This window comes from Gekko japonicus, unplaced genomic scaffold, assembly GCF_001447785.1.
Source record: "Gekko japonicus isolate JY-2015 unplaced genomic scaffold, Gekko_japonicus_V1.1 scaffold3653, whole genome shotgun sequence".
NCBI classification, from domain to species: domain Eukaryota; kingdom Metazoa; phylum Chordata; class Lepidosauria; order Squamata; family Gekkonidae; genus Gekko; species Gekko japonicus.
Window position 1 is genome coordinate 93,915 of NW_015167649.1, and position 5,470 is coordinate 99,384.

A 5,470-nucleotide genomic window follows, 5' to 3' on the forward strand; every position below is an offset into this window, starting at 1 on the left:
TCCGGCTCACACGTTTTTGTCTCCGCTCAGGAAGGAGGCCTCCAGAGCAACCAAATTCATGCAGCAGCCCAATGGCTCGCTCACAACTTTCATGCCAGCAGCTCAAAAGCAGAATTTTTTCTCACAAGTCTCCACAGCTTAGAGGGAACATGGGGGGGGGTGTTTAAAAAACAATCACCGCACCCCACACACGCACCTCGTCCTGTTATTTTAGAAAGTAACCCCCCCCCTTTCAAATTATTTGGCTTCTGTTTCGGAGGAGGGAGATCAGCGTTTTGAAGGCCGCGGAACCTGTTGAATTCGAACCGACTGGGCATGGGGGAAGGGGGGGAGCGAGCGAAGCGAAGTGCTTTCGAAATACAGGGCGCTTTAAGATCAGGGATCTTTAACGCGATGGCGAACTAACAGGCCTTTCCTGAAGACGTGAGCAGCGACGCACGGAAGCTCAAGCCCTGCCACCTATTTTGTTAGTCTCTAAGGTGCCGTTTTGCTCTTTTCTACGGCCGCAGACAGCCTAACGCGGCTACCCTTTTCAAAGGCGGAGAAAAGGCGTGGGGGGGGAGGGCGTCCTACCTTTGAACAGTGAGGCTCCCTCCGAGAAGCACAGTGGAATCCTAGGCAGGATTACTCCAGTCTAGGTCCATTGAAGCGAATGGGCCCAGAGCTGAGTCAATCTGCAGAGGATATCCGAAGAAGTGTGCGTGCACGGGAAAAGAGAGCTGACACCCAGAATTAAGCTCGGTTGGTCTTGAAGGGGCCCCACCGGACTCCAGCTTTCTTCTGCTGCTTCAGACCAACACTGCGACCCACCTGGATCTATCTGCAGAGGACAGGACTGTAAAAAGACCCTGTCTGCTGCTCAGAACGGGGGTGGGGACGACGACGTTCACCAGTGCTCTGACTCTTTTGCTTGGGAGGAACCGAAAATAAGCACACACACCCAGGAGACAGCGAAGTCCAAGTTAGCGCTCCCCGGAACTGGAAGACGCTTTTCGGTTCTCCCAAGCACCCTAATAAATAATCCACGCGGGTCCGAAGAGGCAAAAGGAACACGGGCCGGTTTGGGGATTCTCTGGAGCCAGTGAACTGAGAGGGGCGGAGCCAGGGAAACGAAAGGACTTCCTCTCGGCCAATCAGGGAGCCTCGAGAGCCGGCTGCTGCCCGCCGAGCCTCCTGCGATTGGCTGCCGGCGCGGCGTTCGAACTTCGAGAGGCTCTCTCCGCTGTTCGGTGCGTTGAGCCAAGGGCATCCCCTAGCGGTGCGTTCAGACCCGAGAATCGCCAGGTTGTCTCGCTGGTGGCAGGTCGGCCCCAGGAGCGCAACAAGTGGCCTCGTCTGCCTTTTCCAGCCCCTGGCCGGCCCCTCGCCCCCTCCACCGCTCTGCATTCAATGAAACGGCAGTGAACTCTTCGAGGAACCAAACCGCGGGCGTAATTTGGAAAGAGGGTCGATTCACCTCTGCCACTGAAAGTCGATTCCTTTGCAAATAATGCAACGGGAGGAGAACATAAGAAGAGCCCTGCTGGATCAGACCAGCGGTCCATCTAGTCCAGGATTTTAAGAACATAAGAAGAGCCCTGCTGGATCAGACCAGTGGTCCACCTAGTCCATCGTCCTAAGAACATCAGAGGAGCCCTGCTGGATCAGACCAGTGGTCCATCTAGTCCAGCATCCTAAGAGCATAAGAAAAACCCTGTTGGATCAGACCAGTTGTCCACCTAATCCAGGATTCTAAGAACATAAGAAGACCCCTGCTGGATCAGACCAATAGTCCATCTAGTCCAGCGTCCTAAGAACATCACAAGAGCCCTGTTGGATCAGACCAGTGGTCCACCTAGTCCAGGATTCTAAGAACCTAAGACCCATCTTGGATCAGACCAATAGTCCATCTAGTCCAGCATCCTAAGAACATCAGAGGAGACCTGCTGGATCAGACCAATAGTCCATCTAGTCCAGCATCCTAAGAACATCAGAGGAGACCTGCTGGATCAGACCAATAGTCCATCTAGTCCAGCATCCTAAGAACATCAGAGGAGACCTGCTGGATCAGACCAATAGTCCATCTAGTCCAGCATCCGGTCTCACACAGTGGCCAACCAGTTCCTCTGGACGGCCAACAACAGGGCATAGAGGACGAGGAGAAGAGACATGTGTTAGGGGACCCTTGTATTTTGTTAAAAACGAGATTTTTAAAACATTTCAGGCTGCGCACCTACTCTTCTGGATGTAAAGAGGGGGACAGGTGAAGAGAGTGAGCGGTTTTTGTTTTTTTTCCTTATGGGTGAGAGGACCCCAACAGAAACAGACTTGAAATTCCAAAATGTTTTCCCGGTCGCCTTCATTCAGCGTCTGAACTACCTTAATCCCGTAGATTAAGAACCTCACCCAGTCTCTCAAGGGACTCGCGCTCCAGAGTTTAGGCGTTTTACTCAAAAGTAAGCGTCGCCTGGCTCAGTGCCGTTTGCCCCTCAGCACAGACGCGCAGTCCGGTTCTTCTGGCCCTGTTTGTTCCGAAGCGAGCCCATTGATTCGGGGGGGGGCATTTGCTCCCATGCAAACGCTCATAAGATCGCCTGCTGGATCTAGTCCAGGGAAGGCTCGCTTTCAGAGATTTCCATCTCGATTTTTATGGGGATTAGACGACCCAAAACGTTTCGGTTTAACTAGTCTGTGGGCGGGTTCCTTACGACACCTTTTTTATTACCCAGTTTATATCCCTACCCCTGTTTTAATGCAGTTGTTAGAAGGGGGAGGGGAGTGGCCCGTAGCTTTACACATTCGCTTAACACACCAGAAGAAAAAAGCCGGCGAATTTCGGTGGACCTCACCGCTCCCAATAGCCCTCAAACGCCAGCCAACCACAAAGACCAGAGAATCTCCAAGGCCAATTCATTTCACATTGACGCTGGCCTTTCTGGGAACGAAATGAAAATAAGCATTCGAAGTGCATTGATTTTTCTCTTAAATAGGGTTTATTTTGCTTCATTCCGAAATTGACAGCCGAATGGGGTATTTCCCACACCCACCCACACCTGTGGCTCCTTTAAAAAAAAAAGTTGGATTTTTTTCAGCTTGGTTAACAATTCTGCGGTTCTTCTCTGGAAATTCGCATCGGGATTGGAGTCCGGAACAATTCGGTCCGGACGACTTCGCCATTCGTTCTTCCCCATCACCTCTGGGATTGGGAGGAGGGAGGGAGGAAAGGAAGGCCCCCCTCGGCCCCCCTCCAGAGTCTCATTAAGTGGCCAGATTAATTACTTCTTTTTTCCGAAGCTCCTTTGCCAAACGTGGACGCAGCCAAAAGCCCAGAGAAATATCCGTCCCCCCCAAAAAAACGAATATAAAAAGTCAATTAAGGGAAGGTTCCTGTTCCATACTGTTTCCAATAAATTAGTGGGGGGGGATACATACAGCTCTGTTTTTTTTTCTTTTGAAAACTTCCCAGAAATCCATTCAGCTTCCTTTAAGACACTGAAATATTACCTGGGATACTTTGGCTTTTTAAAAAACACAAATTAAAATGGAGGCGATCCTCCTAAACGAAGCCCCAACGCTCCCTCTAAACTGTGGAGTCTTTGGTCGGGGTCACAACACCGCCTAGTGACCCCGGGTCCTAAAGAGGCCAGGCTTGCTGCCACAAGGGCCAGGTCCTTCTCGGTGGCGGCTCCTACCTGGTGGAATGAGCTCCCGGAGGAGATCAGGGCCCTGCGGGACCTCTTACAGTTCCGCAGGGCCTGCAAGAAGGAGCTCTTCCGCCACTGCCACCACCACCGTGTAACTGCAGAGCAGGACCGCTGGGTTAGGCCGATTGGCCACGTGGAACATCTTAGCCCATGGCATCCTGGCATCCCCCCTCTTTGATCCCACCGCAATATACAATAGGGAGTGAGTATTTTAGTTCCTAATGTATCCTGCAAGATGCGAGTTTTTGTTTGAATTGTTTTAACTTGTCCTATTTCTATTGCACTTGGTGCCTTAACTGTTCTAATCTTGTCATATTTTATTGCACAGTAAGCCGCCATGAGCCCGCTTGCGGGGAGGGCAGGGTATAAGTGAAATAAAATAAATAAATAAACACATTGTGAGCAAGAATTCTACTTTGTGAGCAACTGGCATTGAAGCTGTGAGCGGGCGATTTGGTCTGCCGCATAAATTAGTTGGCTCCGGAGCCCTCCTCCCTGAGCGAAGACAAAACTCTGTGAGCTAGAGGCTCAACAACTGTGAGCTAGCTCACACTAACTCAGCTTCGAGGGAACCTTCAGAAAAAGCCGAACTCTTTTTAGGACTGCCCCTCTCCGGGAGTCTCTGAGAGCCTCCAGAGCCAGTCTACTCAGGAGTAAGATTCAGGTGGGGTCGCCGTGTCGGTCTGAACCGGCAGGACAAAGTTTGAGTCCGGTGGCACCTTTAAAACCGACAAAAAAGTTTTGCTCAGGATATGAGCTCTTCGTGGGCCTGCTTGAATCAAACTTTGTTATGCCTCCTTGGATTTAAAAAAAAAACCCGTGTTGGGTCTTACAGGCGCCGCTGGACTCGAACTCGGTTCTACTCAGAAGTCAGTCCCACATTATCTAGTCGGGCTTTACTCCCAGGAAAGGACCGCGGCGTTTGATTCCCGGACCCCTCCTTGCCAAAAAGATCTGACAGATGTCAGGATAAGGACAACGAGCCACAGATTAATGGTTTTCGAAGGCTAGGCTTAGATGGAGCTAACAGACACAAGAGTTCTCTTCCCCCCCCCATCCCTAAATATCTATCATAATAATACTGTTTTGTCTGTTCCGCGTGCCTCCTCGCCCAATTCCATCTCCGGGCGTCCTTGGGGGAAGAGGGGGGTCGGCCTCTCCCCTCTTGGCTCCTGCTTAATAAGGACACTTCAGATTCATAGAAAGTCACGGAGGGAGGTGGGGGGAGCCCATTGGCACGGGTTTCCCTGTCGCCTGCACACCCGCCCTGTGAGGGAGGCCCATGTGCTCCCTGCAGCCGAGGAAGGAAGAATTTTGGCACGGATGTTTCTAGTCGCCTACACGCCAACCTTGCGAGGTAGGACAAGAGGACCACTGCATCCGAGGCGGAGGTCGCCAGCTCTCGGCGGGGGATGGAGCCCGGCTGCGGGAGGGGCGGGGCGGTCTCCTCCCTTCCCCTTTTGTTCCTGGATGGACCGTTTGTCTGGGAGGCCCCTGAAAAGAGCCACCTTCGCGCAGCCAGTCCGGCGGACGCCACCGGCCGCTGACGTCACCGGTTCCATTCAGACGGCGGGGGGGGGCAAGAGGAGGTGAGGACCGCGAAGGGGTGGGCTTCAGGCAGCCAAAAGGGGTGGGCTCTCGGCAGCCAATAGGCGCGCGGGGGGGGAGTCCTAAAAGGCTTCGTTCCGCGCCTCCAGTGTTTCCTCTAAGCTGAGTCGGTGTGAGCCAGCTCACTTTTTTTTTTAGCCCCCAGCTCACACCTTTTTGTCTTCGCTCAGGAAGGAGGG

The 5,470-nt window shown here is 52.6% G+C and overlaps 1 protein-coding gene across 2 annotated transcripts in view; it reads right to left on the minus strand.

The window, feature by feature from the left end:
* GATA3 (GATA binding protein 3) overlaps positions 1-5,470 on the minus strand; it is a 99,799-nt gene that overhangs the window by 72,618 nt on the left and 21,711 nt on the right. The window contains exon 1 of one of the 2 annotated variants that reach the window (XM_015414088.1): positions 811-830. The exons of the other annotated variant lie outside the window; for it this stretch is intronic. The gene's annotated coding sequence lies outside the window, so the exon portion shown is untranslated. Of the gene's footprint in view, positions 1-810; positions 831-5,470 lie in introns of those variants that run through there. 2 annotated transcript variants of the gene reach the window in all.